This window comes from Symsagittifera roscoffensis, chromosome 10 (genome assembly GCF_963678635.1).
Source record: "Symsagittifera roscoffensis chromosome 10, txSymRosc1.1, whole genome shotgun sequence".
NCBI classification, from domain to species: Eukaryota; Metazoa; Xenacoelomorpha; order Acoela; family Convolutidae; genus Symsagittifera; species Symsagittifera roscoffensis.
Genome location: NC_087071.1, coordinates 3,616,663 through 3,628,921, shown reverse-complemented (window position 1 = coordinate 3,628,921; position 12,259 = coordinate 3,616,663). Strand labels below are relative to the sequence as shown.

Genomic DNA, 12,259 nt, shown 5'->3' with positions numbered 1-12,259 from the left:
AACTGGAACCTGTAATACTGGTCTTTTTGTCTATCTTAATTTTTTAAGTTGTTGTTGTTGTGAATTTTCAGTAGGATACTGATGGGATGATATCCCCAAAGTTCTCAAAATTTTGTCCAGTTATTTCGGCACATGTTGCAGTCACAGAAGAGGACCCATGTGCACTTGTTTTGTTCTGAGTATTGATCGTCGAAAAACTTCCACATCGTCTGTATCAATCTTCGCTTTAAGCCTCGCATTTCTCGAAATTCAATTTTCTGATTTAGTCGGTTTAATAGACGGCACGTCCTGAATGTAAACTCTCCTCTAGCTTTTTCAGTTCTGGTCTTGTTTAGGTTGAACATTTCTTTCGTTCTTCCTGGATTTTCAATTTTTGCTGGGAGCATAATGTGATCGTTTTCTTCATGCATGAATTTCGCCATCATCAGTAACTCGTTCAGCTGAAGAAACAACGCCAGAGGCAGGATGTTTAACAATCTCAGCTGCTCTGTATAGTCAGAATCGTTTCCCGTGATCCATTTTAAGACTTTCTTTTGGAACCTTTCTAATCTCCCTAAGTCGCTTCTTGAGATATTGCAAATAATTAGACCATACGTTAGAACAGGAAAAATTAAGGATTTGTACAGACCAAGTTTTATGCGCATTGTGCCAGTCGGTCATGTCTGGAAGTTTGACCTTGAGAGACACGTAATTTTGGAGTGAAGTTTTAATTTTCAAAATTTCGAATGGAGCCTTTCATGCTCAGTTTTCTCGAACCAACTGAAAACAAAAAATGAAAAATCAGAATGACCGAATTAACAATTGCGGGAAACTACTCAAGAAAAACAGCAGGAAATTGCTATTCGCAATTTCCCGATACGAAATAATACAAGAGTAGAGCTGTCTTATCCCGAAATAGGAGGAGAGATAATTGAGAGAAGAGAGGACGATTATTTGGAACGAACTAGAGTGAACCTTCAATGGAAAGGCGGACAGTTTGAGTGTCCTAATGGTTCACACCCAAAAACTCCAATTCTAGAGACAGAACTTACTTCTGTCATTGAAACTGATTAGCATCAAACTTATTCAGTTATATTATCTAATTCTCGAGTTGCTTACTCTTTTAATTACTCCTTGTACTCGAGCGCATCGACATGTGAGTTCCCAATTTAAATTTCTTGAGTGTATTTTATGATTGTTATGTTGAGATAAGGCGAGTTTTAGGTTGATTCATCTGAAATGGATCAAAGTTCCACTGTCCAATAAAAAGTAACTTAACGGATTGTTCCGACCCTGTTTTTAACGGCGTTCGTGTATTTTGGGTATTTCGAGACCTAAGTATGGGGAAGTTCTTATTTTCTAGACTGGGGGGATATTTTGGTAGTAGCCTCTAAGCTGTAACGGGTTCTAATCTCTTGTCGCAAGCGAACCGAATTGGCTCCGACCGTTCTTGAGGTAGAAAAACACAAGAGATAGTGTCCCTGACTCTTGAGCCAATAGGTTATAGGGCCTATTTTTCTTAAGTCTCATATGTGACTGAAGTAGGCGATTGTTACATAGTGTTTTTATGGCGCTCCTGGGTGTTTACGACATCAAGACTACGGAGTCGAACCCACTTGACACAGCTCTGGGCTGCATGCCCATTCTAGAGTACCGGTGGTACGGCTCGGCGGGAACGTGCAAACCTTCGGGTTGTACCGTGATAGCTTTTTAAGAACACTCGAGAAAACTTCCTGGTACGCTCTCCGAACGAGGTTTAGCTAACCGAGTAAAGGGGGGCAACTAGGGGGACAAAAACACGAGCAAAAAGACAAAAAGCGAAACAAAAACCAAAAAAGAATAGAAAAAGGAACAAAAACCATAAAACGAAAAAAGACAGTGACTTTGACACCAAATTAGTTGGATCAAACCTTTATATTAATTAAATAGTATACCCATACTGTTTTATAAGACCGATCATTTCGATCAATCTAGCAATTTAAACCAGTGACTTTAGTAAGGTGCCCGAGTGGGGGGGCGTTGTTAAGGGTTTTCAGATAGATCGCAACCTAGCCGGACCACTAGGAGACTTGACTGGAAAGGGTGACCAGTCGAGTGCGAAAGTGGTTCACAAGGATCGAACCAGACCACTAGGAGACTTGACTGGAAAGGGTGACCAGCCGAGTGGGAAAGTGGTTCACAGGGATCGAAACCGACCACTAGGAGACTTGACTGGAAGAGGTGACCAGCCAAGTGGGAAAGTGGTGCTGCTGTCAAGTGCAGAACAGAGACAACCAGCACAGGATCACTACAAGAGGACGCACAGGGGTGTTCTCAAGTCGGGCAACGGGTATCGTTAGAATCCACATTACATTATAGGAGATAAGTTTAAAATTGGATAAGCGGTGTCCCTTAGTTTTGAGGCAGTTTTTGCTCAAGCAGGCCTGGAAACAGGTCTACGGTTTTCTCTCGAGAAGTTTAGCACCCGGCGCTTAAGGGATTTTTCGGCTTAAGAGGGCTAAAGAGGGGGGATGTTAGAAGGGGGGCTGGTTAGGTTAGAGGTTGGCGGTTGCAAATTGTAAAAAGGGGGGAAATTAGAGTAACTAATTAATCGACATCGTTGATTTAGTTACATTAGATATTTACACGCGCTGGTAATAATAAGTGGATATCCACATTTAACATCGCGTTAAGGTAGATACCCCGGTCGGATCGGTAGGGGGGACGGAAACAGACAGTTTTTGTGATACCCAATAAGATCATTAGTTGGGGGAGGAAAACGCGTGGCAATCGGGTACCAGACATTTTTCAGACAAAGATTGACATCAGTCAACCTTGAATTTCAGGAGAATTCACCCACTTGTTTTTGGAATTTAAATTTTGTTATTTTTTTTTCTCCCAGTTTAAAATTTTACATTTTGGTGAAAATTTGTTGTTGGTATTTTTACGAACAGGTGATATCTGTAGGGGATTTGAAGTTTCATATAGGCTGAAGTTACTGATTAGTATCTGGGTTTCGACCATCAAGATAGGGATTTTGGGAAAATTTTTACTAGAGCTCAAGTGGTGGTAAAAGGTACTGTGGTTCAATAGTCCCTACAACGAAGAAGGAGAGATCGGACACCCAGACACTCAGTGACGAGTCTTGGGACAGTACCGAAGAAGTCTTGGGACATTGCAGTCTGGGGACAGTCTTGGAACAACACAGTCTTGGGACAGTCTTGGGACAGTGCAGCCTTGGGACAGTCTTGGACCAGAGCGGTCTTGGTACGAAACAGTCTTGGGACATTGGTCTTGGGACAGTGGTCTTGGGACACTGGTCTTGGGACATTAGTCTTGGGACGTTGGTCTTGGGCCATTGGTCTTGGGACATTAGTCTTGGCACGTTGGTCTTGGGCCATTGGTCTTGGGACATTAGTCTTGGGGCGTTGGTCTTGGGCCATTGGTCTTGGGACATTAGTCTTGGGACGTTGGTCTTGGGCCATTGGTCTTGGGACATTAGTCTTGGGCCATTCGTCTTGGGACAGTGGTCTTGGGACATTAGTCTTGGGACGTTGGTCTTGGGGCATTGGTCTTGGGACATTGGTCTTGGGACATTGGTCTTGGGACATTAGTCTTGGGATACTAGTCTTGGGACGTTGGTCTTGGGACGTTGGTCTTGGGACATTGGTCTGAGGATACTAACAAGAAGTACTGGGACAACACTGAATAGTCTTGAGACGGTAGAGAGAAAGTCTTGGAACAGCATTAGGAAGGGGGTACTACAAAAAGTACTAAGTTAGGTTGAAGTAACATATTATAACAACATATTCCCTAACATATCCTAACCTAACACATAAAAGTTTGAGAAAAGTTGTTTCTAGCGAATTGTCAATTTCTTTTTCCTTAGAGTTTTAACCTTAGAGTAGAATTTTGTAGATAGTAATACTGTAAAAAGTAACAATTGTAATAATGAGGCGGAGCAGGGTTTCGGTAGCTGAAAAAAGATCTACCGAAGCGAAGACAAAGTATAATTCGTCGCTACGCAAAACAACATCAATGGGTCCGAAGGTAACAAAGAAGAGCTTTTCAGTTAGTATGGTCAGCACGAAGAGTACCACGGAGAATAGAGCAAAAGAGGGCACGGAAGGGGAACGAGTAGAACCCACCATCGAGATTGATCTTGAGACACCTGATCAAAGTGTGGATGAAACAGGGAAGACGGCGACAGAGTCAACTCCAATGCCCAATGCAGAAGAACCAAACCCGAAACCCATAGAGTTATCACCAATAGACAATGTGGAAGACACAGCAGGCAACACGTCAGAAACAGTGACGGCTGAGTCTCAAAAGAGAACGTCTTTTACTGAAAGATTAGCGACGATGGTCGGAATGAGATTGAAGGACGCAGCGGTGGAGGGGACGAAAGTCGAGAAAAGCAAAACATTCGGAACAGTATCCACGAGGACAACAGAGATCGATCAGAACGAGGGTCAGAGAAAACCGGGACCAGCGACCGACTACAGGACAACAGGGGACCATGAAACAACTTCCTGGATTGGATGCAATCTTGAGAAATTCCACATCACAAGAAAGGCCGGCAGCAGATCGCACGCAAGGCAACAGAGTTGACTTTGTGGAACCACAAAGGAACAAACGGCAATCGCCACCGTTGCCTTCAACCCGAGATGCGGTGAGCATAGCACCAACAGCTGCTAAAACAATTATGAAGAATGGAACGTCAAATACAACGAAAGGTCCGGGGGACTCAACATCAAACAGCAACGCAGGTCCAGATGCCATGGCGTGGGCAAGCACTTGGGAGATGATGAATAGGACCCTAGAGGCCTTCGCCACGAGGAACACTGACTCGAGCGATAGAAGAGAGGGAAAATCTAGAAAAATTTTCAAGAAGCCAAAAGAATTCAAGGATGACTCCGATGGATGCATTGATACTTGGGTGGAAGTGATGAGATTACATCTAGAACAGGATAACTTGAACGATGAAAGACAAGCATGCACAGCCAAACTCAGCAACTTAGAAGGCACGGCATTAAAATGCGTGGTTGCGAAAAAAGAAGAAGAACGCGATACCGCGGACAAAATCTTTGAAATATTGTTAAATAGATTCGGCTCAGGCATGAAAGGTCATCAAGCGATGATGCGATTTGAAAAAAGGAGACAAAGAGATGATGAATCGATAGACAGGTTCGTAGATGATCTTGAGAGCTTGAGAAGAAGGAGTGACCCGGAAGAATCTACCAATAGAAGGAACTTCAGCATAGCCTCAAAATTTCTTGATGGGGTAAAGAGTGATGACTTGAGAACGATGTTAGCAACGTACTACACATTGTCGAAAGACAGAGCACCAACTCCGAAAGAGATGAGGCAGAAGTCAAGGGAATACATGCTGATGAAACCCAAGAAATACTCGTACTCAGAAAACAGGAACACCCAAGGGGGGAGTCAGCCGAAGAGGTCATCATGGTACAAGCCCAGAGACGACATGGACAAACGCAGGTCATGTGCTAACTGCGGGTCAGCTGATCATCATGTGGCGGATTGCACGACATACAAACAGGGCATGAAGAGTTTGGGATACGCACCTGATGAGGAAGATATGAGCCAGATGGAAGAACACGAGTTCTATAGTGGCTTGATCATCAAAATAGGTGCAAGATGCTTCTTCTGCAACCAAGAGGGGCACTTTAGGATGGACTGTCCGTTGTTTTGGGAAGCAGTCAAGAATCAGAGTCATCCAAAACACAAGTTGGCGCTGGCAGCGGTGCAGAACCAGAGTAACAGACAAGGTGAATTTGAGACGAAAAACCTAGAGGGACCAAATGCAGAGCTACCAACGAAAACAGTGAAAGCTGTAACACAATGTTTTAGTGCAGTAGAGGCGAAGAATGCCCCAGAACTAGATTACGAGAAGGCGGCAGCGGACGCCATCATCAAAGTGAAGCAGGATCTGGCAGCGAAAGAAATAGAACAACGACTAATGCAGGAGATCGAAAGACAGAATTTCAACGAAGCATTAACTGGATCGAAGCCAACATCAAAGGCTGTATCGGGCTCGACAAAAAATGGAAACTGCAATACTGTAAAAATGGTCACAGGGAAGCCATTTGGCTTAACAAAGATTGGAGCAAGAATAATGTCAATAATCACTGTGGGCGGCCACGAAGTAACGAGAAACTTGAGCGAACCATGTGACCAGACAATAATGTACATTGATGTGTACGCAGATTACTTGAGTGGTATAAGCCCGCAATCGACTTCTAGAGCATTGAGAGCACTACTCACGAAAGGGGGTAGCAAGTCGGTACGTGTTGATAACAGGTATACAGAAGCTTATGGTCCACATGAGGTGATGCTAAACATAGATGGGATCAACATCTATACCAAAACAATGATAACATGTGATGAAGACCTAATTGGGCAAATCTACGTAGGGAAAGAAGAGTTGAAAGTGAGATCGATTGGACACTGCGCCATGCTTGAAGAAGATGCGATGCACATCGGGACGGAGGCAGATATGACAGGGCACGTGCTAGACATAAGTGGCAAAAAGACTCAGTTACGTGGGTTACTTGATACGGGAGCAGTCTTGAGTGTCATACCAATCGAAACATGGGAACGAATGGGCTTCAACAAAGATGACTTGATAGATTCGAGAATACGGTTGTCGGCTGCAAACAAAGGGGCCCTGCGTGTGTTGGGCAGAACGCCGATAATAGCCCTCAATTTGGGGGAACGTAACCTGTGGATGAGCTTTCTCGTGCTAGAAAACCTAGATGAATCTGACCAATTCATTTTGGGCAGAGACTTCATCAGGAATTTCGATGTAGCGATTGATCTAAATAACGCAATGTTCAGGATACGGAACCCGGATAGGAGGTACGCAATCAAACCGGTAAATTTAATAATGACAAATGAAAACAAAGCACCGGTATTCTTGAACAGGAGGGTGAGGCTAAAGGTGAACGAGGCGGCGATTGTAAGCTTACGAATGAAAAATTACAATGAACTAAGTGACAATAAGCAGGTATGCATAGTCCCGAATCCTAATAGTCAAAGTGCTGCTGTTTTGGGAAGATCCTTCTCGATAACGAAGAGCGGCCTCTGCGTCAGTGTCTTGTTGAATACTCTTGATATACCGATCACGATACAGAGAGGGAGGAAACTGGGATGTGCTTTACCGGTTAAAACCCGATATGAAATGACTGAGAACTCAAAACAAAATGAAGCTGTTGATTTTCCCAATCATAGGGACAAAATTTGTATCTTGAGACGGTTACAGAAAATAAAAGGTTCATCAGGTCTTGTTAAATCATTTAAGTCAGAGACGGACGATGGGCTGTCGAGCTGTTCGAACTTTCCGGAGCGGCCCACACTAGATGAAATGCAAATTAATAAACCGGTTCTCCCGGAGATTGAACACTTGAGGGGCAAACTGACAGACGAACAGCTCGAAGCCATCAAGGACGTACTAGAGCGGAACGAAGAAGTTTTTTTCGAGGCATAAAGCGGATATCGGGTGTTGTAATTTCGTTGAGCATGAAATAGAACTTGAGGAGAACGCGGTACCGCACAGGGAGGGGGCGAGGCGCATGATCCCGCACAAATTGGATGCGTGTACAAAAGAGATCGAAACGTTACTAGAGTATGACATGATAGAACCATCCAAATCACCAAATCACCGTGGGCGTGTGGAGTAGTGATGGCCAAAAAGAAAGGCGACCAGTTGAGGTTTTGTTGTGACTTTCGATACCTGAACTCCGACACGGCGAAGGATGCCTATCCCATACCTAAGATTGATGAGAGCCTCTCGAAGTTAGGTGATGCAAAATTTTTCACGACTCTTGATTTAGGCTCGGCCTTTTGGCAGGTACCACTAAGGAAGCAGGACAGAGACAAGACAGGGTTTGCCTGCGAGTTGGGTCTGTTTCAATGGAAACGGATGCCGTTTGGACTTTGCAATGCCACAGCCACAATTCAGAGGTTGATGGCACACGCGCTGATAGGCGTGACGAAGAAGTATGGCAATCTGGTAATGTGCTACGTGGACGACGTGGTAATAGCGACGCCCACATTGGAAGACCACATTGAGATACTTGACGAGGTGTTTGCATGCATGAAAAAGCCGGGGCTAAGGTGTAAACCATCAAAGTGCGAGATACTCAAGGACTCAATAAAATACTTGGGCAGGATGGTAGATAAGCACGGCATCAGACTTGATCCGGACGCCGTGGAAGCAGTTCTAACCTGGAAATCACCGAAGACGGAACACCAGTTGATGAGCTTCCTGGGTTTCGCTAACTATTATAGAGAGTTCATCAAAGGCTACGCGGACAAGGTATACCCGATGCAACAATTAATGAGACACAAGGGCAAGAAGTTCACGTGGAACAACGCAGCAGAAGAGTCATTCCAGAGAATAAAGAAAGAGCTATGCGAGGCACCAGTACTAGTTATGCCGACTGAGAAAGGGATGTACGTGCTGGACACGGATGCATCGGTAGTTGCGATTTCTGGAATTCTCCATCAGGAACAAGAGTGGAATGGGAAGACAGTCTTGAGACCAATAGCGTACGGGAGCAAAGTCCTAAGTGACACAGAAATGAAGTACGGAGCACCAAAAGCAGAGATGTTCGCAGTGGTTACCTTTGTCGAGAAATACAGGGCATACCTGGGCAGTGAGCCATTCAAGTTGCGAGTCGACAACCGAGCACTAAGCTGGCTGAAAACGTACTCAATGGACCAAAGTTACATTGGGAGGTAGATAGTTCGCCTGGACGGATACAACATGATAATTGAGCACATAACACGGAATAAACATCAAAACGCCGACAGCTTGAGCAAGAAGACGGAGTTCTACGAGAGACAAGAACAAAGAGAGGCAGACAGACCTGAGATCAAAGATGGCTTCTCCTTCATGGACAAGGAAACGTATGACAGTCTTCCACTCACGAGATGGCTGGACAAATCAGGCAAACCGATTGAAGATCATCCCGAGCTACCTAAAGGACCTCCAGAAAAGACCATCTTGAAGAGGAGCAGAAGGATTCCGATAGAGATAATACTCAAGTCCAAGATCGTGAGGGAGACACTCAAAGCGAAAGGCTATGATCTTAACCAGGTAGAAGCAGGAACTGTACCGATAGATGATGACTTAATGAGGTTGCTAGAGAAACTATCAGATGATAAGCCCGTGATCCAAGAGGAGAGCCGAGAGGAACCGGAAGTCACTATACTTCGGAGAAAGGAAACAGTGAACAATACTGACTCCTCAAAAGGAAGCGTCACTGATAGCAAAGACGTCGTGCGGTCACTAGTTGACAAAATCCCCGAAAACATTCTGGAGCAGACAAAAGTTAGGAAAAAGAAAGTGGCATTCAAAGAAGGAGCTGAACACCTGAGACTAGGTCAAGAGTCCGGGGAGTGGTCCAGGTTCACAGAAGAAGAGGAAACCGGAGAAGGAAAATTGTCCGGGGAGCGTGAAGAATGGGATGAAGACTCGGATGAGAGCAGCGAAGGCCAAGACAGTCTGTGCATGATTTTAGCGGAAGAGAAGACAAGGCACCACGACAGGGAGTTACAGACGGACCCATCTTCAGGAACGTACAATTTGGACATACAGGAGATACGAGGTGGTGAAGAAATTGAGAAAATTGCGGTTTCAAGAAAGCCATTCAGGGAACTATCGTGCAACTCAAACGTCAGAACGAATCTGGTGCCAGAAGACGATATAAAAATCGTGAAAAGGATGATATGCGTGAAGCTGAGTGATGACATCCACAACCCTGGTGAGATGAATGGACAGATCATGGCGCTAAAGGAGCATATCAAGGCGAGATATAGGCTGTCAGACCTAATAAGAGCCCAGAAGAATGACAAAATGACAAGTAACCTCTCCAAATGGATCCAGTCGGCGGTCAAGGAGAAGGGGGAACTTGAGGAAGACAGCTACAAGATCTTGAGCCAGTTCTACAAAGAAAAGAAAGACTTACTCTATCACACAGCTGATGGGGATTGATGAGGAGATCGCACATTGCTCAAGCACACTCGACGACCTACCACCCACAGACCAACGGGTTGGTAGAGAGACAGAACAGGACACTGGTCAACATGTTAAGGGTGTACTGCTCAAGATACATGACGGACTGGGATAAATACCTGCCACAGGTAGTAGGGGCCTACAACAGCACACAACACTCAACGACGGGCATCAGTCCTTTCATGATGTTGACGGGCAGGGAGAGAGCAATGCCTCTGACATTCTTTTACCCGGAATACGAGGGGAAGAGGACGTCGCCTCAGGCATATGTGAAAGAAGCGATCAAAAGACAACAAGAGCTAAACGAGCTATGCAGGAGGAACACGGCGCAAGCGCAAAAGAGACATCGCAAGAAATATGACGAAAAAACATTACAAGCAAAGCCATATGAAGTGGGCCAGTACGTGTGGGTCTTCCAAAATGTCATACCGCCCAAAGGAACAAAGAAACTACTCAAGAAGTGGAGGGGACCATTCATGATAATGGAAGTACATCAACAAGGACGGTTCTACCGCTTGAGTACTGGGCGAGCAGCACATTATGAAAACCTGAAGCCTCACGTCTCGTCCCCGGAAGACTGGTGCATACCGAAGGACATGGAGCGTCTCGAGTACCTGGTGGTAGAGCCAGTGTGTGAAGTGAATGAAAAGGGCACTAGAGAGAAAAATGATGGCAATGAGAACTTGAGTTTGGACGACAATGAAATGATATTTGTGGAGTCTGAAGCAGGATCATTTGTAGAAGAAGACTGGAACGATCCGGAGCAAGACGAGGTGCCGAAGTGGATGGAGCCAGATCCACCAATACCACCGGGAACCAGGACTGGCAATCAAAAACGGACCGGCATGAGGTATAACAGATACGGGGATGACTTCTTGATTGATAAGATACAGCCAGACAAATTGGGTGAGGAACTACTGAGTGCAGGCGAACTGGAAGCCGAAGAGGAATGGCAGGTCATTGATGACGGTGGACACTATCCGCAGGAAGATTACCCGACACCAGAAATGGAGACGGACCTCGAACAGAGCGAGATAGAGAGGAGGGAGAACACGAACTTGAGGATACTAGAGTGGATACGCGACGTCAAAGACGAAGGCCATGGAGGACAGAGTATTCAACAAGTCGACGTGTTAGCGGAAAAACATACGAAGACAGAAGACCCTCTCTTCGGCTGGACGGCAACAGACAGGCCACTGGACATTCCGCCGGACAATTCAGACCCGACAACATCGACGGGGACGTCGATAAATATTTTTGTCCGGGGAGTGGGGGTAGGACTTACCCACACCGAAAAATTGATGATAAAGATGCTCAAGGAAGTAAGAGAAACACGCGAATTGGAACTTGAAGAAGAAGAGCCAGAGCCTAACATAGGCCCGAATTTCACAACGAAATTTGAAATACCCAATCAGTACTCGGAAAACATTATGATAACAGATAGTGACTTCATCCTGTCAAACAGGACGAGCGCGATCTGCATCACGGCAGACATGAGTTTCAAATCAAGACTGGAAGCTGACTTCAAAAGAGAGTACCAGAACGTGGAGTTTCTGTTCAGACAGAGACCAGGACTGGGAGGGATTGCAGCGCTTCCACCATCAGTAGCACAAGTCCCGGGGAAAAACCTGTGGTTCCTAGTGACGAGGGTCAATGACAGGAACACAATTGATCCCGAACACGTGATGTTGGCACTAACAAGACTACGAGACTTCATGATTGAAAGAGGGATAACGGAGGTCTCAATGCCGTTGTATGACCCGAACAGGGGCAAACTGAGCCCAAGGGAATTGTACGCTATCCTACACGTAGTCTTCGCAGAAACTGAGATAATGGTGTATCTTCACAAGAAATACTACTTGAGCATCGCCTGAGTCGGATACACGGGGGTCTCGAGTCGGGCGTGAGGGAGGAGTCTTGAGTTAGGTACTGGGGTGGAAAACAGGTAAAGAATCTTAGGAGTGATTGGCATGACAATTAGTATTTTAAATGATTGATGGTGCTAAAACATAAAATGTATCTGCATGTTTTTAGAAAATTTCCAATTGAACTATTTTAATAGGGCGAAAAGGAAAGGGTTTTAATCACAATAGTAAGGAGGTTTTCTGGTTAGGGGCACAGCTTGTCGGTCTAAAAAATCGGGTGTTACTTTTAGATTGATTTGTTGAAGTCAAATTGACTACTCACCTGTATTCAATTGAAGAAAGAGAACGCAAATCGAACGATATCTCAAGAAGCCAACTCAAGTTGCTCATACTCAAG

General features: G+C 45.1%; 1 protein-coding gene across 1 annotated transcript in view; it reads left to right on the top strand.

The window, feature by feature from the left end:
- Positions 1–12,259, top strand: part of LOC134855606 (snRNA-activating protein complex subunit 3-like) — a 495,355-nt gene that overhangs the window by 145,493 nt on the left and 337,603 nt on the right. The gene's annotated exons all lie outside the window — the stretch shown is intronic.